Consider the following 25,086-nt stretch of genomic DNA (forward strand, 5'->3'; position numbering starts at 1 on the left):
ATACTCAAAAGAAAATGATTAAAAGTTGACTTTCAAAAGAAAATGATAGTTGTTGCAAGCATATATATATATATATATATATATAGAAAGTGCTACTTTTTGTGTCAGAAGGAGTTAGAATAAACCCAGCAGGAGATCTTAGGTCTTACATTAGGGAAATAATATGGTTCTGCAGAGGGAATGGGATGTTACTAATATAGAATTATTCCTTGTTACTACCAATACATAGCTACTTATATCAAGCTCTATCTCAGACCCTCCAGGATGTCTCTCGATTCCCATCTTTGCCTGGAACCATTTACAGTTCCAAAAATAAGCCCCCAGAATCAAACTTAATAGGGGCACCAAGCAGGAATCCCTGTACCATTTGCCAGCCGTGGCATTTACACAGAGCTGGTGGCAAGAAAGAAACAAAGGAAAGTTAGGCAGATTCCTCTCTCCTAGAGGAGATTCTGCCTACCAAAGGTATATTTTGGGGTAGCTGAAATAACTACAGTAGCTCCAAGCTGCTGGATTTCTCATTCTTGGCTTAGCAGAACATTTCAAAGCCACACAAATGGAGCATGATGTATCCCAATTTGTACTCCTCAAGAGTATCACCAAATTACCCTGGTCAAAATTTGACATCAGAGCCATTGGTTTTTGATGGCGCTATCAAATTTATTGGGAGGGGGAGCATAATAAGGGCAATATAAGCACGTTAGGCTATTTTTCCATCTTATTTTCTTCTTGAAAAAAAAATAGCCTTATTGCAGCATCTCTATGACCCCTCCTGCAATTCTCAGGACTCCAGAGATTTTGAAGATACTACAGTGCAATCCTGACCCTGAAAATCGCAGTCCAGTCTTGACTTAAAACATTTTGTGCACAAATATATGGTGTTATTATTGCTGCCCATGGAAGTTCCATTTTAGTTAGCTGGCTTAATAGCCAAGGAGAGACCTTTTCTCCATTAATCGCCATATGATGTTTTTCAGAACCATTCTGTAGTACTGCAGAAATAAGGCTAGAGCAAGAAATGGGAATTTGTGGCTATTTTATACATCTTCTTTCACTGCCCCATAACCTTTTGGCGATATAAGAATGGAGTAATGGTATACTGTCATCAGACTCAACTTTTTCTATTCTCACTCTATTGGCTGCTGCCTGCTAGAGGGATCCCACCTGGAATGTGAGTTAGTATCATTATTTAATATACTTTGTATTATTAGATTTTTCTATGGAGAAAAAGAGATTGATACTACAATGGTAAAAATGTAACCTCTGCCACTTCTTTGGACAGAGAATGAATTCTGGGACTCACAACAGAAGAAGAGTTTAGGATCCTGGGGGAAAACAGTTATTTAAAAAAATGATAACAAAGAAGAAATGAAGGAAGTAAAAACTCCAAATTAACTCCATGCTCATTAACAATAGAATATAGAACAGCAATCAGAAATGGTGTGTGAGCAGTACACCCTTACACACAACTTCCCAGAAGTAACTTTTTTACTGAGTTTAAAAGGGTTTATCACTGATTTAATACTTCTCCTGTAATTTTTTTCTGTAATTTCATAATTTGTGCTTTAATAAGTTTTTCCTTTTGTGGCAAAATGTTATGCCATTGCTATTATTTGGGTAGTGGGGTTTCACATCCTATAGGAACTTTCTGTAAATTTGTTATACTGATTGTGAGAAATGCTGCTTTTAAAACAGGGAATGTGGCAGCACTTACTACAGCAAGAGCTGATTTGCAACATGCTAATAAGAACAGCAAAGCGGGCCTATAGTCAGAAAATACAGCATTTATTTTTCAAGATCCTATGGACCCTAGATGCAGGTGGCAAGGTATCTGGGTTATCAATGATTATAAGGCAGCTTCCCTGACATGTAAGAGCGACATGGATTTTTAAAATAAGCTAAACATGTTTTGGGATGATTTAAAGCCTCAAATAAATGTTCCAGCAAGAAAGGCTGTTCCCCTTCCTAATGAACAGGTACTTAAGTTTGATACAACTGTTGTTTGGAAGATCTTGTGGAAAGTCAACACACGAAAGGCTACGGGTCCTGATAATATCCCTGGGCAAGTACTTATGGAGTGTGCTGACCAGCTGGCCTCTGTTCTTACAGACATCTTCAATCTTTCATCGGGCCGTGGTTCCATCATGTTTTAAGACTGGAATCATTGTAGCAGTCCCCCCAAAACCTATAATTACATGCCTTAATGATTACCATCCAGTTTCACTCACTTCCATTATGATGAAGTGTTTTGAGAGATTGGTAAAGGACTATATTATTTCATGCCTTCACCCTACATTGGACTCATTACAGTTTGCTTATCGGAAGAACCGCTCTATAGATGTGCTTCATCTTAGTCTGGTGCACCAGGAGGAGGAGAATACTCACGTGCTAATGCTGTTTGTTGATTTTAGTTTGGCATTCAACATAACCATTCCTCAGCATTTGGTGAACAAACTGGGCCTATTAGGTTTTGATACTTCTTTATGGAACTGGATATTTGACTTCCTTATTGATAGGCTCCAGTTTGTGTGAGTTGGAAGAAAATTTTTCAATTCCATATTTTTGAGTAGAGGTTCCCCACAGGGCTGTGTTTTGTTCAGCTTGATGACCCATGACTGCTGCGCCAAGTCTGCTACAAATCATATTGTGAAGTATGCGGATGACAAGGCAATGGTGGGTCTTATCCGGGATGATAATGAAGATTCTTACATGAAGGGGGTGAAGGCTTTGGTGGATTGGTGAAATAAAAATAACCTGGTTTTGAATGTTAATAAAACAAAGGAGATCATTGTTGATTTTAGAAAGAGCCGGCATAGTCATACTCCACTTTGTATCAAGGCTGCCACTATGGAGGTGGTCAATACCTGGGGGTGCAGATAACTAACAATCGATTTGGTCTCTTTATATGTTATCTTTGGTGAAGCGTGTAAACCAGCGTTTGCATTTCTTCTATCACGTGAGGAGAGCACATCTTTCTCCTTCTATCCTGGCCACTCTTTACAGAGGCACGATTGAGAGTGTTTTAACAAACTGCATCATTGTTTGGTTTGGTGGTAGCGGAGCCTCAAAAGGCCCATACAGAGACTGGTAAGGACAGCTGTGAAGATTATAGGAAGCTCACTTCCCGTTATTCAGGACACTGCTTATAAGCGCTATATGCTTAGAGCTCGAAGCATTGTTAGAGACCCCACACACCCAATTCACGGTCTGCTTCTGTTGCTACCCTCTGGGAGGAGGTTTCGAAGTATTTCTGTCAAAACTACTAGATTCTGTAACAGCTTTGTTCCTTATGCCATCTGTCTTGTAAATTCGCAGGATTTTTTCTGCTGTGTATAGGTATACATTCGAACTATACTGTGATGTTTCTCTGTGTTGTATATGTGTGTATGTATGGTTATATGCATAATGATATTTTTTTGAGAGCTGAATGCCCAAAAATTTAATTTTAATGTATGCTGATTAGTGTACATTTAAAGTGACAATATTCTATTCTATTCTATTCTATTCTATTCTATTCTATTCTATTCTACTCTACTCTACTCTACTCTACTCTACTCTACTCTACTCTACTCTACTCTACTCTACTCTACTCTACTCTACTCTACTCTACTCTACTCTACTCCACTCCACTCCATTCCATTCTTCTATTCATTACAATTATCTTAAATATTAGCAGCTTCTCATTTGGGTTTTTGAAGAACTCCCCAGTAAATGCCATCTGGTTCTGCTGACTTATTTTATCAGTTGAATTAAGCTTCTCATTTTTTGTCAGCTTTGCACGACATAAAGAATTGGGTAGATAAAAAAATAGAATAGAATAGAATAGAATAGAATAGAATAGAATAGAATAGAATAGAATAGATAGATAGATAGATAGATAGATAGATAGATAGCATCAGACAGGCAGGATATAAAGATCAGTATCCTCTTTGCTGGATGCTTTAATTTCAGGGTCAGCTCTCTTTGATGTCTGTAGATTCATATTTATTTTACTAGGAAGTGTGGTTTTGATTTCACAGGGTATCACTCTCCCTTCTTCCAGTAACACAAGTACAGCTTGATCCCATGCATGTTTACTCTGAATGTCAATGTTGCTTACTTAAACATAGGTGCACACAGAACAGCAGATCTAGTCAATTCTTTTGGAACAGACCTTTGCAAAGAGATAACAGAGAAATAGAGATTTTCATCTTATAGCCCTACTCTGAAAGCATATTTATTTACTTGATTTCTATAAATTCCCATCTAAATAAGAAACTCAGGGCAGCATACATCATAAGACATAAAAACAATTAAAACTATTAGAACAGTATAAAATAAATATCCATGGCACAAGTAAAACTGTTACTATGGATGTTAGTCAGGAAATGGGCCTCTTAACACATTTGGGGTCTCAGACCTGGACACACACATAAAAGGCCAACAGGATTGGGATCACCCTGATATCTTTTGCAGCTGGACCACGTGGGGCCTTTCTTGAGTGCTGGAACAAATGACTGAAAGGGCCCTTTTTCATGTGAAAAAGGAAAGAAAGAAAAGAAGCTCCGTAAATATCTGTAACTGCACCCACTAAAAGCGAAGCTCTTCTGCTTAGTCAATGTACAGGTATTCCTTGACCTTCCACCATAATTGAGCCCAACATTTCTGTTGCTAAGTGAGACAGTTGTTAAGTGAATTTTTCCCCAATTTATGACTTTCTTGCCACAGTTGCTAAATGAATCACTGCAGTTGCTGAGTTAGTAATGCAATTAAGTGAATCTGGTTTCCCCATTGATTTTGCTTGCCAGAAGGTCTCAAAAGGTGTGTGTATGACCCTGGGACACTGCAACCGTCATTAGTACGAGTCAGTTTCAAGTGTCTAAATTTTGATTACATGACTGTGGGGATGCTGCAACGGATGCAAGTGTGAAAAACAGTCATAAGACACTTTTTTTCTACGCCGTTGTAACTTTGAATGGTCACTAAATGAACTATTGTAAGTCAAGGACTACCTGTACCGCACCATCCATCATTGCCCATGCTAGATGCAGGCACTTGCAGGCAAGCAAAATCAGAATTGCTTCCAGCTCTGATTCTTCTTTTTCTCACATATATACAAACACACATATATTGACACACAAGCGCCAACATTTCACTAGCACTTAATCTTCAGAGCTCAAGATAAAGATTGTAGGAGTAGGGGGGGGAGGCTCCTCTCTTATTACAATGCTAAGGGATTAGCCCCTAATCCATTAATGGCAGATACTCTGTGGCTAGATTGGCATGGAAGCTACAATCCAACCCAGCGGGGGCTTCCTTGCTTGGCTGGGAGCAAAGGGAAGCCCTGGGGAGGAACTGATGCGATGGAGTGTGTGGGGCTGGCTTTTCCCCAATAGTAGAGATCCAATAACTTTAGCTAACCTCCTTAAGGGGAAGCTCCTTAGTTCCATCATTGGCAGGCATTCAACAGCTGCCCTCTCTGCTCTTCTCATTTGCTTTTCCACCTCAACTCTTGCTCCTTAATTCTGATTCTCCTTCACTAATCTTGCTGGCAGGTTGCTGGATAAAGGCAACAGACTGCAAAAATGACAACAGATCAATTGAGACAGCTCTACAATTCCATGTCCAGATGGTTAGTCTCCTTGACCCAGTCCTTCTCCTATATCTGTGTGTAAAATAGCAACAGAAAATCTGATGATTTTATTTTTCGGCATTACCCAGTTGTCAGGATGCAGGAATGATGAGACCAAAGGAGACAGACACTAGGCAATCTTTTTTGCAATAATGGTTTACCATAATGCTAATGGCATTTCGTAGGTTTCATAGGAGCTCTTTGGGGCTGGCTGAAATTTTCTGATTTTAACAGCTCATTCCAATGGGCTCTGTTATTTGGAAGGTGATGTAGGGGGAGGAGCTTCTTCATAATAACATCAGTCCCTACCTTATCTTGTAATACAATGATGGAAAACTGCCTGACTGTGGAAGATAGGAAAAGCTGGCACGCAACTGGAAGCAGAATAGGATAAAACAAAAAAGACAGTCTGGGCAGATAGCAAATGCAGATGGATAATAGTATCTATTTTGGGATGGAGGAACAAACTTCTCATAGGCCTGCATCTTTTTTAAATGCTAATACAAATGGCTGATGTTGCATTAGAACTACAGTGGATAGGAACACCCCAAAAAAGTGATACTGAGATATTGTGCAGAAGAGATGCTCTTCCAAGATTCTAACTCTTCTGCTCTGCTATTTTACCCCACCTATGCAAACCAAACATATGATGGAGTCTAAGAATAAGAATTAATTGATCCTCTGAGAAAAGGAGCCAGGAAAAATGGAATTATACTAATGGAGTGACGTGAAATTCAGGTGAGCTTGAAATGCACATTAGTCACTTACAAATACATTTTTCCTTTCAAGTTAGATTAACTCACTTCCTTTTTTCTACCATCTCTAACAAGGACGACAGATGTTAGATTAATTGTGGTGGCACTGGAGGAGGAGAAAGAAGTAACTGTGTTTGGAAATTGCCCACATTGATCACTATAATGAACAATCAGAGGGGAAATCCTGTATTCTGTTTACAATCTGGGAGTATTCTCCAATTCAAGCCTCCTCCAGATATATGGGCTTCAACTCCCTGAATTCACAGTACTAGCCATTTTTCTGGAAGAATCCTATGAACTGAAGTCCGTGCATATGGAAGGCATTCAAATGTGGGAAGGTTGCTACAGTATATACAAACAGTAACTTCTCATCTGAATGGTACTTGATACTACCACAGTTTTGGTCTCCAATTCCGGTTCTATTCACCTGTCTTATAGCACAAAGAACATGTCTTCTGATCTTATGTACTGTGGGAATCTTGTCTCTAAACCAATTCAGGAGGGAAAGAAAAGTCTGGTCCACATTTAAGATAAAGATTTGGAAGATAAAGATAAAGATCTCTAAAGTCTTGCCAATTCTGATCAGGTTTTTTAGGACCTTCCAATTCTGTAAGTTTAGGATCAATGACTGATTCTGCTGCTGAAAAACCAGCTGCACCTTTCCAACACAACAGCTTGCTGAGACTGAAGAATACGGGTAGAGCGGCCAGCACAGCTGGTGAAGAGCTGGTTAATGAGGGTTCGCGTGCCAAGGCCTGGCCGGCTATCCCAGCCAGGTATCCTGTAGTGAGCACTGGCTCCAACGTCATGAGTTGCAGAAGGATGCCTGGACGGCGCACATCTTGGCAGTACCCTGAGCTCATGGGTCACATAACTTTTGTCTGAATATTATATTGCACTCCAGTTCCCTTTGCTTTGCTCTTTCTTCTCAAATTCAACAACTCAGTGGCGTGGAAAGAAGGTCCATTGCTATTTTGCCTAGGGAAGACAGTACTACTGGGAAGATCATCACCAGCACTCTTGGGGGTGGGGTAGGGAGGTGACACCATTTGCATGTGGCTATGTTCAGACAAAGACTGCTGCCGAATCTTTTTCTAAACCAAAACAGTAATCTTACAGCCCTCACTGTCATCTTTTAAGATGGGAGGAAACCATCAGAGATGGAAAAGGGAAGTCACAGTTCTATTATTCCAATGTAAAACTAGTCCCCTCGGTTTGACTTTATTGGAGGAAGTGCTGATGATGGCTCCCATCCAACCGGATAGGTCAGAGATTGGTGACACAGCAGGAGTTGTTATTCTGAGGCTGCTTCCCAAGCTGCAAAGTCTCATGGTGAGTAAGGCCTGTTCAAACAGAAGCCTTCGCAATCATCTGTTGACACAACCCAGCCTGGAACTGAGGCACAAAGGGCACTGTGGAGAGGATGAGATGGGATCCAAAGGACCCTGCTTGGGGCCTCAAATCCCTGCAGGTCTTTCCAAGAAACCATGTAGCCCTGTGGCAGTGTCTCAGCAATCAATCCTTGGGCCTTGGACAAAGAAAGGGATAGCAATCAAAAGAAACCAGTCGGCTATCCCCACCAATGAATAAGTATACATCCAGAGCAGGTGTGCCACTAGGCCTATTGCAAGTTAGCTCCAGAGTATATTTGTTAATGTTAGGGCTCAAATCCTAGAGTATGTTGGATTCATTGCGCAAAAGTAGAAAATTTGGGGCTAAACTTTATCTGCCAGCATCTGTAAGAAGCACAGCCGAAAATAAGGATTCAGCCTGAAAGATTCCAGTACAAAATACCCAATCAGGAAGCTCATTTGTGCAAATAATTCTATTTCAACCTACAGTTAATTCTTGTTTAGTGACCAAAATTGGGTACAGCAACTTGGTTGTTAAGTGAAGAGGGTTGCTAAATATAACCGCATCTGCCCCAAAGGTGCTTTTTTAAAAGGCAACTGGACTTTTGTTTTTCCTTGAAGACGGCTTGCTTCTCATTCAAGAAGCTTCTTCAGTTCTGACTGAAGAAGCTTCTTGGATGAGAAGCAAAATGTCTTCCAGGAAAAACAAAGTGCAGTTGGCCTTTTGAAAAAGCACCTTTGGGACAACCATGACGTGGATGGCTGAATATCTCCATAGTCATGTAACCACAGCTATGCTTATGAAAGCTTCAGCTTTCCTTTGATTTACAGATCTGGGAAGGTCATAAATGTGAGGATTGATACAAGGTTATATTTTCATCACCGTTGTAATTGCAAATGGCTGCTAAATAAGGCAATCGCTAGACAAGGATTACTTGCAGTTTGCATCACCGGGGTTATGTATATAAACAAACAGAGATGAATCATATGTTCTGTACTTCTTACTTCTACTTGAAGAAGTAGAAATGTAAAAAATAAATACTTGCCAATATTAATTCATTTGTACCTTCTGTCAAAGGGAAAAAAACTACATACTAGTGAGAGAGTGGGCCATTGAGTGACTTCAAATTTTGTGTGACCCTTGGCCTAAGCAAACAAATGAAACCTCTGATAAAATCAGTCTCCTCTAGTCTGCTACATAAAACAGATTGAATGAGACAGGTAGACAGACAGATAGACAGGAAGCTAAAACTCGGCAGCCATATCTATTTTTTAAGCCCAGTCCACTGTGGCACATAGCCAAGCTTTTCAGAGGCTGCACTGGGACAGAATGTTCATTGGACTTTTTCTCCACCCCCTTGCAACTTTCTTCTTGCTGCATCCCGGGTCAGTGTAATTTGGGGAGAGTGTGATTTTTTTTTTCTTGAAAGCAACAACTCCCTAACCAGATTTTGTGAGAAGCTCCAAATAACACTTAGGATTAATTGTATTGGTTAGTATTACTGCCCTGAATGAAAAGCATTGATCAGGCTGATCATTGCAAGTACTGAACTATATCTTGGATGGGACTCCTCTTTTGTAAGGCAATTTTCTGCAGGTGAATCTCAAAGAAAATTGGACCTCAGCAGTAAAAAGGTTGCTCCCCCAAATATTGGAACATTTTCCAGAAACAATTACTAATTAAATGCCTTTGTCAAATAATGCCCTGTAGGACTAACACTGTTTTAGGTATTTCTCTGAAGGAGAGGGGAGTTGAAGTCATAATTCCCTTCCCAATCACTGCAGAACCCCTTCGCTTCTGTACAGGCATCAGCATTCAAGGAAGATCAGGGACAAGCTTGGATCTGTAAGTATGATAACATTTCCATTCTCATGAAATACTCCCAAATTAAGGGTAATGAATGCCAACTTTGGAACTGATGTATAGATATCTCTTTATTTGCAACCAATGGTATGAAAAGTGCAAAGATAAAATAAACATAAAATTGTGATGGAAGAACACCCCTCCTTCCTCTCTTCCACCATTATCTTTGGATCTCCATATACAAAACAAGTATATGTAGGATTGTTCTCTGTCTGTGGTGCCTGGAGTACTGAACACTCCTTATCTACTTAACTAGAATTGTTATAATCACAGCCAACCCAACCGAAGTTAGGACTTTAGTGCTGTTCTCGGGGGCATAAGGTACTTTGTTTCTCTTCCCAATTTCATAGGGGAAACTAATATTTCTCCTACTCCCACCTAGACTTCATAGCTGGCTGTCCTGAGGTTAGGAAATCCCGACCTTAGTATAGTAGAGGTCCAAAATGCACAAAACAGGCTTTGGTTAGGGACAGAGCCAAAGACCTCTAACCTATCACAATGTGCCAAACCAAATGAAACTTTTTTTGGGAGGGAAAACAACAACAGGAAAGATACAAGAAGGACATCCCCTGGGGTTCCTATTACACTTATTATGTTCTGCAGGTATGCAAGCAAAGGAGTCACTGTGCTTTTTCTAGTGGTAGGACCACAAAATGCTCTGAATGGAATATAGGATTGCTCTGCTCCAATGGTGGGATTTAAATATGTGAACAACCGGTTCTCTGTGTGGATGCCACTTCCAGAAGTCCATTCTGGGCCTGGGCAACAAAAAATTAGCTACCAGTTGTACTGAACTGGTGCGAACTGGCTGAATCCCACCTGGAATCACAGGCAGGGTTTGCTGGAAGCCCCACTGCACAAAGAGTTACTTTCTTCTAAGTAAATATATAAAAGATTGTTTAGTACTTCATTTGAGTTGCAACTTGTTCTGATCAGGCCGTAGATTCTAATGCAATGCTGGGAAGTATGCCTGTTTCTGAGTTGAATGAACCTGTTTCTTCTTTTCAGCATGTAATGGAATAGTGATGCAGACAGATAACTATGCTTTTAATTTAAACCAGTGGTTCTCAACCTGTGGGTTGGGACCCCATTTGGGGTCGAACGACCATTTCACGGGGGTTGCCAAACAACTCAGTCCCCCATTTTTTCCCCCTTTTCCTTAGCTGTGCTACTCCCTTTTATTCTATTGGCTTTTGAAAGCCAATAGAATAGACTCTCTTGAATAGAGTCTAATTCTATTGGCTTTCAAAAGCCAATAGGAATTGTCCAGGCTGTCTCTGCCCTGCTGAGCCCGCCAAAAGTCCCATTCTGCAAACGGTGCTGCACAGTTGAGTAGTCCTTGACTTACGACCGGTTGAGTAGTCCTCGACTTACGACCGGTTGGGGGTCACGGCATTAAAAAGGATGAGAACCACTGATTTAAACTAAGTCAAAGTTTTCCAGCACAAGCTAAGATTGTATTATGGTAGTGTAAGACCAATGATCAAGCATTTTGATGACATGGTAAAATATCAGGAGTACTGTAAAAATATTAGGGGTTTAATAATCTTGATTTGGCCACACAGTGGAGCAGCTGCATAACCATTTAACTATCTCTAAAACTCTGCACACATGCAATAAACTCCCTCTAATAAGCAGGACTACTGTATTGTATCTCATATATACTTCAAGAGATGCGGTTCATTTTTTTTTTCAATGCTGGTTACCTAAAGAAAACTTTATCACTAAGCACATACGGAAAGAACCAGTGAAACCTTTAAGATCTGATTAAATTCAGTATTTAATTTTTTAAAAATAAATGCAATTGATTATAAATTAAATACCAGGAAAGAGTCAGGCAAAGAACAGAAAAGCTAATTCTGCTTCATCCTTAATTCCCAGGGTGCAGCCTCAGGTTCATGCTAATTGGGACATGAGGAAGTATCATATGAACAATGTTCCAATATGAGTTCAGTTACATTAGATGAGAACATGGATGACCTTATGATGCACAACCGTTCTCTATTACAACCAGGATCACTCAGTACGTGCAGAGAACAGATTCTTTGCTATGTTTGCAACAAAACAGTGGTGATCTCTTCCAAGTCATGGAGGTTTTAATGAATTATACTCAAGATAAAGGGAACAAAGATTATGGGAAATTTACAAACCATATTAGACATCTTTCAGTAAAAAGAAGCATGTAAAGTAGAGATAGAACAGTTCAAGTTAGAGAAGAGATATGTCTCTGGAAATGTTTATAATTTCAGTGGCAACGTGCAGCTTAGAATCTGTCTGCAACTGTCTTCTGCAGCCTGTTTTTCTACAGATTTGATACATGCATCTCCCCTTGTCCATTTAAAGCTATGAGGTAGCTTTAAATGGACAAGAGAGCTATAATGCAAAATTGGCTATGGAGAATGGGAGTTGTAATCTAGTGTACTGGCAAGGCAGCAGACTGGAAAGACTGGTCCCTACTGTGGGATATTACTACAGTACAGATATATTCTTTGGGCTATTAGGTCTATTGATGTGGCTGTAAAATTCAAATACTAGAGTATATATATAGAGAGAACTCTAACTTGTTGCATCCCAGACATGGAAGTCCTGATGCTTACTGTTCTCTATGTCAAATATAACAGTTTTCAAATAATTAAAAGTCCTCTAAAAGTGCCATACCTATCAGATTAATAACTAATATACTTTTTCACAAATAATTTGAATATTTATATTTCTGTATAATTAAAACATTAAAACTCTAGACTGTTCGACAAATTTGTTTTACTTCTTCCCTTTTTAAAGATATCGGTATATAACATAAATGCATACACAAAATGTCCAGTCCATACTATATTGGGACAGAGGGGCAAGAACTGGTCGCTGATTTTACAGAAATAGGAAAAAGTCTTTCAAGGCATTTTAAGGTCATGTCAGTGCTCCATTTCGTAGTAAAGAACCAAATAATAGATTAAAAGGAACCTACTGGCTCAAAGGCAGCTTTTCTGAGAATTTGCTAAAAAGAAAAAAAATGTCACAGCTGAAAAGAAGAAAACAAGTCTTGCAAAAAAATATAGGCTTGTAACCTAACTCTCCTCACTATTGTCTGGACTAAAGGTCAGAGGTCAGAACTAATTCTGGGAGCCAAAAGTAAGTTTGCTCTTCATGCACGGCTCAAAAAGTTGATACAATTGCTGTAAGTTTTGACTTTGCCTGACAATGAAGAAATAATACATTTAAATATCCCTATGGTCAGATTTCCACAACCTACAGCCTTGTTCTTACTAAGGATGTCACCAGAGCAGAAGAGCTAACCCATAAGTGCCAGTTACAGCCAAAAACCATCAGCTACTAACTTGGTTAGGATTTTGCTTTCATTCCATTAATTTGCTGCAGAGTGCCATAGATTACTGTGTGTTACTTCTGACACATTAGCAAGTTTTGTATGAAATGGTACATTAATAAGAATAATATTGACAGTAAACCCAGCAAGACAGGGTGAACTCTTAATTTGACTTTGACACTCTCAAACACCAATCATCAGATGGGCTAGGAATTCATTCCCAAGGCAGAATCATTTTTAGCACCTTTAATTTGAATGTGAAGCCAAACCCCCCAAGGATACTATCCTAGGATCCTTCTTAATTTTCCCAGGGGATGTTGTGAGATTACATTATACATATAGACTGAATCACCTGAATGGACAGTAACATTGTCCACTGCACTCCCCTCCCCCCTTTTCCCTATTCCCATCTTTGTGTAAGAGTTCACATGGGACACTCTCTTTGGTAAATATTGTTTGCTCAAGCACTGGGCATGCTCTCCCCGCAGCCACCTTTTCTTCTGCACATGCAGCAGATTGTCATTAGTATTAATTAAGTGGAAGTTCTGCCAAGTGTTAGGTAATTAATGAACTAAGCCAGGCCAGACCATGGACTAGGGACAAAAGGCTGAGGGTAGTCAGTGCTGGAGCACTATTACAGTACAAGTCACAGTAGAGCCTGCAGAACAACATGGGGTGAAAATAAAAAATAGGTGCAGAAACTGCAGCAGCGAAAGCATTGGGTGAAGTGAACTGCAGCTCACCAAAAGTCAGGCTATATCCATCTGTTAGGTTTTAAGAGCTATAAAGTTCTGAGCTGAATTTACAGTGGAGGCTCATTCACTATTTCTCTGTAAATCAAATGTAATCATGTGTGTGTATGTGTGTGTGTGTGTGTGTGTGTGTGTATATATATACATATACACACACACACACACACTAACATACATGCACATGCACTATTGTCTACACCTTAACTTATATATAAAAAAATCCAAACTGTTTCTACTTCATATACTGTTTGACAGTACTTGTTGATACAGCCATATTGTGGTGAATATAGCTGGGGTGTAGGATGAGGGTGAAGGTTCGTTCTCCAAGGTTGTGGGTTAGTTTTTGAACGTTTCCTTACCAGGCTAGGTAACTTCTTCAGCAGAGTTTAGGAGACATCGGTGTTCTGTTTATAAGGGCTTGAAGCAGGTCAGAACACTAAACTCTGCTGAAGATGTTACCTAGCCTGGTAACGAAACGTTCAGAAACCAACCCACAAGGTCGGAGAAGGGACCTTCACCCACAGCCATATAGATTTAAGGAATAAATAAAACCCACCTCATAAGCCGATATCTACCCCCTCCAAATTGTCAACAGCAAAATAGTGACAGGCTCTACCCATAATGCTGTGAGAATTGCCCTGCCCGGTTCCAGGGCCGGGGGGGGGGGGAGCCCGCTCGCTCTTATCAAAAGAGGAGTTATATTTCTGGCAGGGGGTTGATTAAAGTTACTTCTTACTGAGCCCCCGACCCTCACGACGCACTGGAAGAGGCATATACGGCGTTGGATCGGACATTTCCCATCTGCGTTGGCCCCCCGAAGGGGAGGGAGAGCCTTTGAAGCGGGGAATATTTGGGAGCTCTCTTGTTGCTGCCTCGGTTGAAAGTTACAGAAGCTGCTCGCGTTTATTCCTCAACCGTACTTTTCCCTCTGGACCCGGCTGGGCTGTCCCATTATGTTTTGCTCCGCGTGGGTGATCCGAATGAGGCCGGACTCCTTTTGTTCCCCACAACGTCTCGCCAACCGGGAGAGCGCACGGACCAGCCGAGCGAGGGATAGAGGCGGGAAGAGGCTGCCGGCCGCGTGTGTGCACAGCTCCCTCTTAGCCCGGGGCACGAGAGCCAAGTGGACTTCCAAATGCAGCCGCGAGGGCTCCCTTCCACGAGCTGCCTCGACGAGGCCCCCGGAAAACTCACCTCAGGACCTTCGTCCCCACCCCTCCCTCACCCCGGGCGGCTCAGGGACTTTCGAACCGGCCGGGCTCCAATGGGCGACCCCCAGTTCCTGACCCAAGAAGGACGCTGCCGTTTCCCCCATCTCCCAGTGCGAACCTACCGGGCTGGCGTCGGTTCCCGGCGCCTCTGGGGCGCATCGCGAGGCAAAAGGGTCGCGGGGCCGGAAAGCTTCGCTCTGTTACCCGCCGTCGGCTGTCAGGCTCGGTTTCTCTCAAAAACTTTTATCAAAGCCGCGGCTCGCCGCAGCAGCCACTGAGCGGGTCGGGGGAGGGGACGGCTGGCTCCTCGGGGCAGCGGGGCGGGGCAGGCAGCAAGGAGAGCGCCGCTCCTCGGACAGCAGGTGTGGGCAGGGAGCCGGAGAGATTCCGAGCCCTCCTCCGGACGCCCGGCAAACACCCCCGCCGCTCGTCAGCGGCTCCCTCGCCTCTCTGTCTCCTGCTCCACAAGTTATAGCTCACCCGGAGGTCTTTCAACTCCTCCTCCTGCCCTGCGGCCGCCGAAGCCCCCCTCGGCCGTTAAGGAAGAAGCGAGGTTGGAGGCGCCAAGACTACGGAGGGAGCCTCTCACCTGAAGCGCATCATCCGACTGAGGGGCTGTGGCGTGCGTGAAACTCCCGATGAGTAACGGGGGCAAGCCGAGCCTCCCTGCCTTGTTCAGATCTGCCAGGGCAAGAGCCACAAGTCTCCCCCGCGTGGCGTGCCTCAACTTTCTAACCCGTGTGTGAACCCGTTGACACGTGAATGGTCAAAAAGGCCTTGGAGAAAGAAAGAAGGTGTCCCTGGTTCTGGGGACAAGACAATTAGAAGCAATAACTCTCTTTTAATGATACGTAGGAAGTAATGGAGGAATCAATTCCCCTGTCAGATACACAACCTACAGGAAGTCCTAATCATAAATCCAAGCTTAGAAAACAAAAAATGTGGCTTGCATACTTGGAGAAAAAACACTAAACTCTTATTTCCAGCTCTGTTCAGCATCATATCCCAACTTCGTTTTTATGCATAATCAATATTTGAATTCCAATAACTGGATACCATTTGTGTATGATTCAGTATATGAATTTCAGATTTCTCTTTTTTTTAAAAAAAGGCTTCTTATCTGAGGATACTTTGTTTTGCAATGTTTTATTACCCACAAATAATCCCCATACAGGTAGTCTCACTTAGCAACCAGAATTGGAACCAACAGTTTGGTCATTAAGCAAAGTGGTTGCTAAGTGACATTGTGACTGCTTACAGTATTTCAGCTTTCCTTTGCTTTACAGATCTGTGAAGATTGTAACTGCAAAGATTGGTTACAAAGCTACTTTTTCATCATGGTCATAACTGCAAATGGACCCTATATGAAGCAGTTGCTATATGAGGACTATTATATTGTCAGTGACTTTTTATTGATCTCTGTGGTCTTGTACAGAGGTCTCCAAACTTGGTAACTTTAATGGCTGGTTGAAGAATTCTGGGCGTTGAAGTCCACAAGCCTTAAAATTGAAGTCCACAAGTCTTGAAGTTACCAAGTTTGGAGACCCCTGGTGTTGTATATATCATCCATTTATGATTATAATGCAAAGATATATCTCCCTTGAAACTCAATCAATAAAAGCAAGAGAAGTTTGCACAATCCAGTTATTTATAAAGAAACGGGAGCAGGTGAGCCAAAGACTTTACCGGCTAATTAAATTCATGTTTGCCCTGGTTAAAATTTTGGAAAATATAATTAAAGCTAGAATACGTAAATATATAAAAGAAAGAAAAAATCATACAAGGAAGAATCAGCATGCGTACGTAAAAGGGAATTCTGCCTCATCAACTCTTTATTTTAGTTCTACAATTTAAAGTCTTTACTTTAAAAATCTTTAAAAAAAAATTCTCAGGTTGTACTTTGAATTCCCAAAGTCTTTTTACAAAAGGTTTTAGAAACCATTATATGTTACATTAATTAATTAATATTTCTTTCTTTTTTAAAGTAAGATAAATGAGCCTGTTTATTTGGAGGGAAAAGCAAATGGGGAGCCAGATTCAAGTCTACAGTTCCAATCCAGATCACGGCCAAAGGCCAGTTCCTTCTTTTTCCCTCTTTCCCCCCTGCCTTTGACTTCAATTATGCTGTTTGAAGTCATTTTGTGAGGTACCAACATGAGCCACAGTTTTCTGGGTTACATTTCTAAAATACTACGATTTAGCAAACTTTAAAAAGTGTGGAGAGCCAGTTTACTGTAGTGGTTAAGATATCAGGCTAGAAACTAGGAGACAGTGAGTTCTAGTTCCACTTTAGGCATAAAGTTGGCTGGGTGACCTTGGACCAGTCTCTCTTTCTCAGCTCTAGGAAGCAAACAATGACAAATCTTTTCTGAAAAACCTTGCCAAGAAAGGTGCAGGGACATGTCCAGGCAGCCTTTAAAATTGGACACATTGAATGAAAGAGAAAAAAAGTGTGACATGTGAGAGCTAGCATAAAACACAATATTCTTGAATAACAATCAAGAAATTGGAGAACAGGACTTTTACAGGCCAGTACAATCCAAAACAGAGGAATCCATGGCAGTTCTAAACATGCCAGTAGCCATGTGTCAAAGGATGTATTGAGCAGGGAGGTAGCAAATGACAAGACCTCTTATTCTTGGTCCTAAGACATTGAAACAGCTTATACAGTACTCTTTATGAATATTGCCTTAGTTCAGTCATGGTGTACGTGGATTAATTAAGCTTATATCCAGAGAACTGGAAGGTGTTTGTCAGATTTTTAAAGGTAAAAACCAAGGTTGTTTTAAAGTTTGAGATGGCATTATAAATTGGCGTGTTCTGGATAGGATTATTCTATCTATGAAAGACCAGGTACACAAACTGAAAGAGGTATTCTTGGAGAATGGTGAGAAATGTTTTACATCGCCAATCTGTTTAAATAGAAGGAAAGCTCACTAGACCTGTGAGAGGCATTAACCCTCCCAAGTGCCAATATTTCCAAGCAAGGCATTATAATAAAAGGGAAAATGCATGATTTTTTTAAAAATTGAATCAACAATACCATATGCTTTATTATTAGATCCAGAAATTGTTTTCTTTGCTTTATGGAAGAAGGAATCAGAAGAATTAAGATAATTACAGCTTAGTGTATTGCTCTTACCGGCAACATGGAAGTTACTCATTTATTTGTCTATAATCTCTGGGGAGCTTTCCTATTAATAATCTAATGGGGACTATTTAATTATTGAAATGACTATCAGTCTTCTCACTTTAAAACAACTTTGGTTGTTACCTTTAAAAATCTGAGTAATGGTACTGCCTCAGTATACTGCATATATTCTTCCCTCTTTTCTCCTGTCTATTAAATTCTGGTTCCCTTTTGTTTGATGTCTCCATTGTGTTGAATTAAGGATTATAAAATCTTTAGGGCAAGAGCCAATCATTTTGTATTTCCAGACTCCTAAAATGGAAATCAACATTGTACTCTAGGAAAATTGTTCATACAATGAAATGGAAAATATGGTCAGATTAGTAATATCAAAATAGTGCATATTAGGTTATGCGGAAAATGATGTTACTGTCCAGAACTGAACCGATAGCGATTAACAGGAAAGATACTGTATTTTCCGGCGTATAAGATGATTTTCTAAAGCATGCAAATCGTCTCCGAAGTCAGGGGTCGTCTTATACGCCGAGTCGTCTTATACGCCGGAAAATACGGGTATATTGGAGTGTTACCATATCTCAGTGATGGCGAACCTATGACACGCGTGTCAGTGCTGACACGCATGGCCATTTGGGGTGACACGCGCAGGATTTCATGCGATTTTATGTAATTCATCCTCGGCTCCTGCACGCCAAGGATGAAACAATTTTTTTTTTTTTTCGCCATGGAAGAGAAATCCCCACGGATACCTGGCGGGTCACCAGGTTATGTGGGACTCGAACCCACTAAAACTCTCCCATTATGACTACCGCCCCCCTAGAGCAACCGTACCACTACGGCCTTGGATCCAGGAAGGATGAAAGAAATACGCTCTGTGCTGGAGGAACGGGGGGCGGGACGTGTGATCTCCCCCACCCACACTCACTCATTCACTGTGTCCCCGCTGCAAACTTCAGCCTGCGCCGCCACCGACTGACAGGCAAGCACAGGCACAGCCCCATTATCAGCGCAGGGGCTGCTGGTAAGGCGTGCGTGCCGTGCGCACACACTTCATCAGCACGGCTGAGAGTACGTTAGGGAGGACCCCCAGGAGAGGAGCGCAGGAACAGTGCACGCCTTTCTCCAGTCAGGCCGCAATTAGTGAGTGCCACACAGTAAGGGGGACCTGTGAGCGCCATTAGCAGCAACTATTGGGGTGCCATGGACTTGTAATTGCCCACAATAACTGAGATAAGTGAGGGGGAGGCTGTGTTAGGCTAGTTAACCCCTAATTGGCTAACAAGCTATCTATAATTCTATCTGCTGTCACTGGCCCACTGATGGAGCACCCAAAAAATAAAAAACAAAGGTTAAGTAAAGGGAGTGGTAGTAGCAGTGGCCGACTCTTTCAAGAGATATGGAGCGAGATGTATGGTATTATAGAAAAAAATGGCAGATCATTTTGCGTTCTATGTACTGAAACGGTAGTAAGCAGAACGTGGAATATAAATAGACATTTTGAAACTAATCATTCCCAGCTCTTGGAAAAAAGTGAGGATGAAAGGAAGGAATACATTTCCAGGAAGCTACACCTTTATAAGAGCCAATCTAACTCCATCCTTAAATTTATAAAAGGCTGTACAAATTTAACATCTGCAAGTTTGAGCATTGCTCACTCCATAGCTCAGCATGCAAAAGCACTTAATGAGGGAGAATTTATTAAAGAAACTCTCCTAAGATGTGCGCCACTTCTATTTCACGATATGCAGAATAAAGATGCAATTATTAAGAGAATATCTGAGTTACCACTCAGTAGAAATATCATAAAAGACCGAATAATGAGACTGAACACAAACGTACAACATCAATTAAAGAGAGACATAAGGAATTGTAAATATTTTTCCATCTGTCTTGATGAAACTACTGATGTCATGTCACATGCTCAGTTGGCCATTATTGGTCGATATTCTGATAGTCACACAATGAGAGAAGAGTTGATAAAGTTAGTATCAGTTCCAACAAGTACATCAGGAAGCGAAATATGTAAGGTTGTTATGCAAACATTCTGCGACCTAAGCATTGATATCTCTAAAGTTGTGTCAGTGACGACAGATGGTGCCCCAAACATGGTGGGGAAAAAAGTTGGATTTGTGAAATTGTTTACAGAAGCTATTGGACATCCGATTGTGCCTTTTCATTGTATTATCCATCAGGAGGCTTTATGTGCCAAGGCAGGATTCACTGACTTAAATGACTTAATGTCAGTTGTTACAAAAATAGTTAATTTAATAGCTGCTCGCCCCCTTCACAAGCGAAAATTTTCAGCACTTTTACTGGAGGTTGATTCCACCTACAGTGGACTGCTGATGTACAATAATGTAAGATGGCTGAGCCGAGGCAAGGTTCTTGAGCGCTTTGTGGAGTGAGGCAAGGTTCTTGAGCGCTTTGTGGAGTGCTTTGAAGAAATTAAGGTATTTCTTAAAGATAAGGATCTGGGAAACTTTCCTCAGCTCAATGATGATAAGTGGGTCAACACCTTGATGTTTTTTACAGATCTCTCTGTTCATGTTAATGAACTGAACTTAAAGTTACAAGGTTTTGGCAAAAGTATTGATGTTATGTTTGGATACATAAAAGCTTTTGAAAGTAAAGTAAAAATTTTCAAGCAAGATGTAGAAACTAAAACGTATAAGTATTTTCCTCGAGTACAAAAGCATTTTGAGAAGGCCAGTGCAGCTGTACGAAATGAAGTGGAACTCCTGCATATGAAGTGCCAGCATGTTTTAGACTCGTTACTTGACCAGTTTACTGATAGATTTAGTCAATTTAGAAGCCTAGAACAGACCATGAGAATAATTAAGTATCCTGATGTAGTAGTCTACAATAGTTTGGAATTAAATGGTTTCCAATGGACGCAAATAGATGATTTGGAGATGCAGCTTGCAGAATTTCAAGACAGCATCTGGGCTCAGGTGTTTGTCGACTTGGGGTCAAAGCTTGAGAATCTGGAAAGGGGCCGCTTGGAGAATCAAGATGAGTGCCACTACGAACAGGAAATTTGGAGTGCCTGGAACAGACTACCAGACACTTTTAGCACCCTGAAAAATATAGCAACAGCTTTACTCACAATTTTTCCTTCTACGTACTTTTGTGAGACCTTATTCTCAGCATTAAATAATATCAAAACCAACAAAAGAAACAGATTGACAGATGAGGTTAGTAGCGCTTGCTTGGGCCTGAAGTGTACAAAATACCAACCTTCAATTGAAGATTTAGCCAATGAAATTCAGCAACAAAAAAGTCACTAATATGCAGGTTAGTTAAAGAATTCGCCCTCCCCCTCACTTATCTCAGTTCACGGCACCCCAAACAAGTTCAATAATATCAAGGGCAACATACGAAATCGACAGATTGATGAACAAAGAAGTTACTAAGCAGGTATGTTAAATAATTTGTTTTTGGTTTATTAAATACAATTATATATTGCAATTATACATTTTTGTAGTTTAAACTATAAATTGAGCAAAATTGTGTTTTTTTGTCGAAGTGACACACCACGCGAGTTATGCTCGATTTTTTGCCGAATTTTGACACACCACGCCGAAAAGGTTGCCCATCACTGCCATATCTCATTGAACAAATCAGCTCTGAGCAACAGTAATGAAAAGGATAAATTTCATTTATAAACGGTCTTCCAGATAATTTGCCCATGAGTTTTAAACAATGAATTCCAAATAATGTACAGTACTGGTAATATAGTCTGACTCATATTTTCTTAAATACTAGGTGTTATGCAAGAGAGGGAGGGAGGCAAGAAGAGAATTTATGTGGGAGAGGATGATGAACATTGCAACTTAATATAGGAGTCTGTATGAGAAGTAAAATAGGTAATGATAAGGTAGTAGCCCTCAAGTCAAGTTCAATTTCTAGTGACTGTATACTTACATAGCTGACATAGCAACAGTGTGGATGTCGTTTGCCATTACATTCCTCCAGGATGTTTTCTTAACTTCTGCAACCCTGGGATTTTGTACGTTCCAACTAGATGGATCCTGTTTAGCTTTTTGAGATCATTTACCTGCTGTACAGTAAATAGACAGTTCCAGTATGTAATATAATGGTCTTCTCAGATTATGTGATTTCTCACACACTACAGTACGCTAAAAAAATAAATACTAATGAAATATTAACAAAATAATGTAAGAAATCTTCATATTGGATGGCATTGTTGGTCTTTCAGCTTTATATTCAAATTAGTAGGATCATTCCAGGGGTAAGAGATTAAATATTAAAATTTGAGTCTCTTACTCTACTTTTAAAAGTTTTGAGACAGAAAAGTTGAAAGTTGTATGTTTAGTAAGTAACTTTTTAAGGAAGTAATCTTTTAAGGAAGCAGTTTTGTCACGGTCTGATTACTCTTCCATTCCAATTCTTCCAAGAAAGGATTAATTTCTTAAGGTTTCAGATATTGCTGAGATGGACAAAATCTATTATTGTATCATATTCAGGAGAAACACAGATGTGTTTGTTTTGAATTAAAGTTGTGGCATTATATAAATAATTTGTTATGTATACACACAACTTAAAAGGACTTGCTATAAATAAACACTATTTAATAATAAATGTGTGATAGGAGTAGAACTGAATTCTGTGCATTTCTGGAAAAGGCACAGAAAAAGGTATCCAACATTATGAAGAAACTGGAATATATATAAAAGAGGTTGACTTTGAGAGTGTTTACATAAAATTCTCTAAAACTTTAGCTCAGAGCAATCCAGTTAAATTGTCAGGCAGTATTCAGAATAATGAAAACCATTTCACTCAAAAACACCCAGAACAATTATGGAAATGTTGCAAGATTTGTATCTGGTATTATCATCAATGGCTTTAAAAGAAATAGGAACCTTTTAAAAACAACAGATCCCAGAAATCTCCCATATACGGGTAAGGAAAAAGGGAGGTAAATGCAAAAGAAGGGCTATTATCTTCATGTTTTGTTTATAAGCTTCTCAAACCATCTGGTTGGCTGCTATGGAAAACATCTGGTAGGCTGCCCTTAAGCTTGATGTAATAAGACTCATGTTCTAATATTCTAGGTGCACCAATGCCAATGTTGACCGCTGATACGGCATGAAGGACTGTGTTACTACTAGGATATTTAGGCTAGAAGTTAAATCTATGTGATAGATTTTGAGCAAGGTCACAAGACATTCTGCCTTGGTTCCAGATCAGTAATTCTGCAATTACAGTAATTGCTAAACAGCAACCTATTACAGTCACACTTAAATTCCAAGAATGCATAGCTCTCCATTCAGTCTTCTGTTTCTTGCTTTCTTGCCTTCTCTTTACTCTGTACATTGAAGAATATGCTCTTTGAGATGGTTTTTCTTTCCATTCCTATTCAAAATTGCTACTTGCATGCAAATGGCTCTAAGAAACCACTAGCAACTACTGATGGCAACAACAGACCAACAACACTTTGCCCAAGTACTTTATTTATTTATTTGTTTGTTTGTATCCTACTTCTTTATTTTTACAAATAACTCAAGGTAACTAATATACCTAGTATTACTTCTTCCTCCTATTTTCACCATAACAACCACCCTCTGAAGTGTGTTGGGCTGAGAGAGTGACTGGCCTAAGGCCATCCAGCTGGCTTTCATGGCAAAAGCAGGATTTCAACTCACAGTTTCCTGATTTCTAGCTTGGTGCCTTAACCACTGACTAGACCACAGGTTGGCAACCTGTGGCTCCGGAGCTGCATGCGGCTCTTTGAACCTTCCCCTGTGGCTCCCAGCCTCCTCTGCCTTTGCAGAGAGAGACAGAAACAGAGAGAGGCAATTGCGCTTCCCTGCTTCTCTCTCTCTCTCTCTCTCTCTCTCTCTCTCTCTCTCTCTCTCTCTCTCTTGGACTTCAACTCCCAGAATTCCCAAGTCAACATAACTGACTCAGGAATTCTGGGAGTTGAAGTCCATGAGTCATAAAAGAGACGAGGTTGCTTACCCCTGAGCTTGTTGGACAACAGCTTGAAGCTTGCCAGGTGAGCAGCAGATAGGAGGGGGGGAGAAAGAGAGGGAGAGAAAGAGAGAGAGAGAGGAAAGAGAGAGAGAAAGAAAGAGAGTGGGGGAAGAGGAGTGGCAGACCAAGGGCAGATGGAGAGGGAGGGAGAGAGAGAGACCCTTTTGACATCTAAAATGAAGATAACACTGCATATATCCTTTTTTTTACCTATGTGTGTATGTAATTTTATTCTCTTAAAGCATTCTCTTGGTGATCATTGTTTTAATAGTATGGATATTCCCAAGAGTCATATTTTTACTTTTATTTTTAATGTGATATATGCAGTGTTATCTTCATTTTAGATATCAAAAGGGTTTTGCGGCTCCCGGTGTTTTGTTTTTGGTGGGAAATGGGTCCAAGTGGCTCTTTGAGTGTTTTGGGTTGTCTACCCCTGGACTAGACCAAGGCTGGCCCTCAAGGAAGCCAGCTGTTCATTAAATCAGTCCCAAGAATCAGCTTCCAGGTATGCTATAAGCAACTAAAGCGGGATCACCAGCTCTCACCTCTGGGCTGTGGTCCAATGCTGTGGAGATATTTAGAGATATTTCCATATTGAGTAGAAGTTTTTAAATACTCTAGATACATCTAGATGACTTTCCAGCTGTTTGAATATTGTTGCAGGGTGAGCTGCCTTCCTTCAAAGCCTTCTTTATGGCAAACCAAAGAGCCTTAAAAGAAAAAAAAAATGCTTGTAAGAGAGTGAATGGTAATTGAAAGAACTCCGCATAGATATTATCAGTGTTCAATGGTATATAGATAAAATGAGGGAAGATGTACTTGAGTTTGTTATCTTCTATCGGATGACACCTGTCTTCTTTCAAAAGACAAATCATCTGTTGAGAGCCATACATCAGTATAATGTACAGGCCAGACTCAAAGGTGAGAATTCTTTCTGCTCCATCTTTTCCTTTTTCATCTTTACAGTTCAATTAATTGCTCTGTATGTGTGTGTGTGTGTGTGCATGTGTGTTCAAGTCAGTTTTCACTCCTAGAAACTTTCTGGACCTATCCCTGTAATTTTCTTAGCAAGATTTC

General features: G+C 40.5%; 1 protein-coding gene across 1 annotated transcript in view; it reads right to left on the reverse strand.

The window, feature by feature from the left end:
- GCGR (glucagon receptor) overlaps positions 1-17,110 on the reverse strand; it is a 38,640-nt gene extending 21,530 nt beyond the window's left edge. Inside the window, exon 1 of the mRNA XM_039344767.1 lies at positions 14,987-17,110. The gene's annotated coding sequence lies outside the window, so the exon portion shown is untranslated. The remainder of the gene's footprint in view (positions 1-14,986) is intronic.
- Between the last annotated feature and the right edge of the window lie 7,976 nt (positions 17,111-25,086).

Source organism: Crotalus tigris, unplaced genomic scaffold (genome assembly GCF_016545835.1).
Source record: "Crotalus tigris isolate CLP2741 ecotype Arizona unplaced genomic scaffold, ASM1654583v1 scf7180000017551.9496454, whole genome shotgun sequence".
In the NCBI taxonomy this organism is placed as follows: Eukaryota; Metazoa; Chordata; class Lepidosauria; order Squamata; family Viperidae; genus Crotalus; species Crotalus tigris.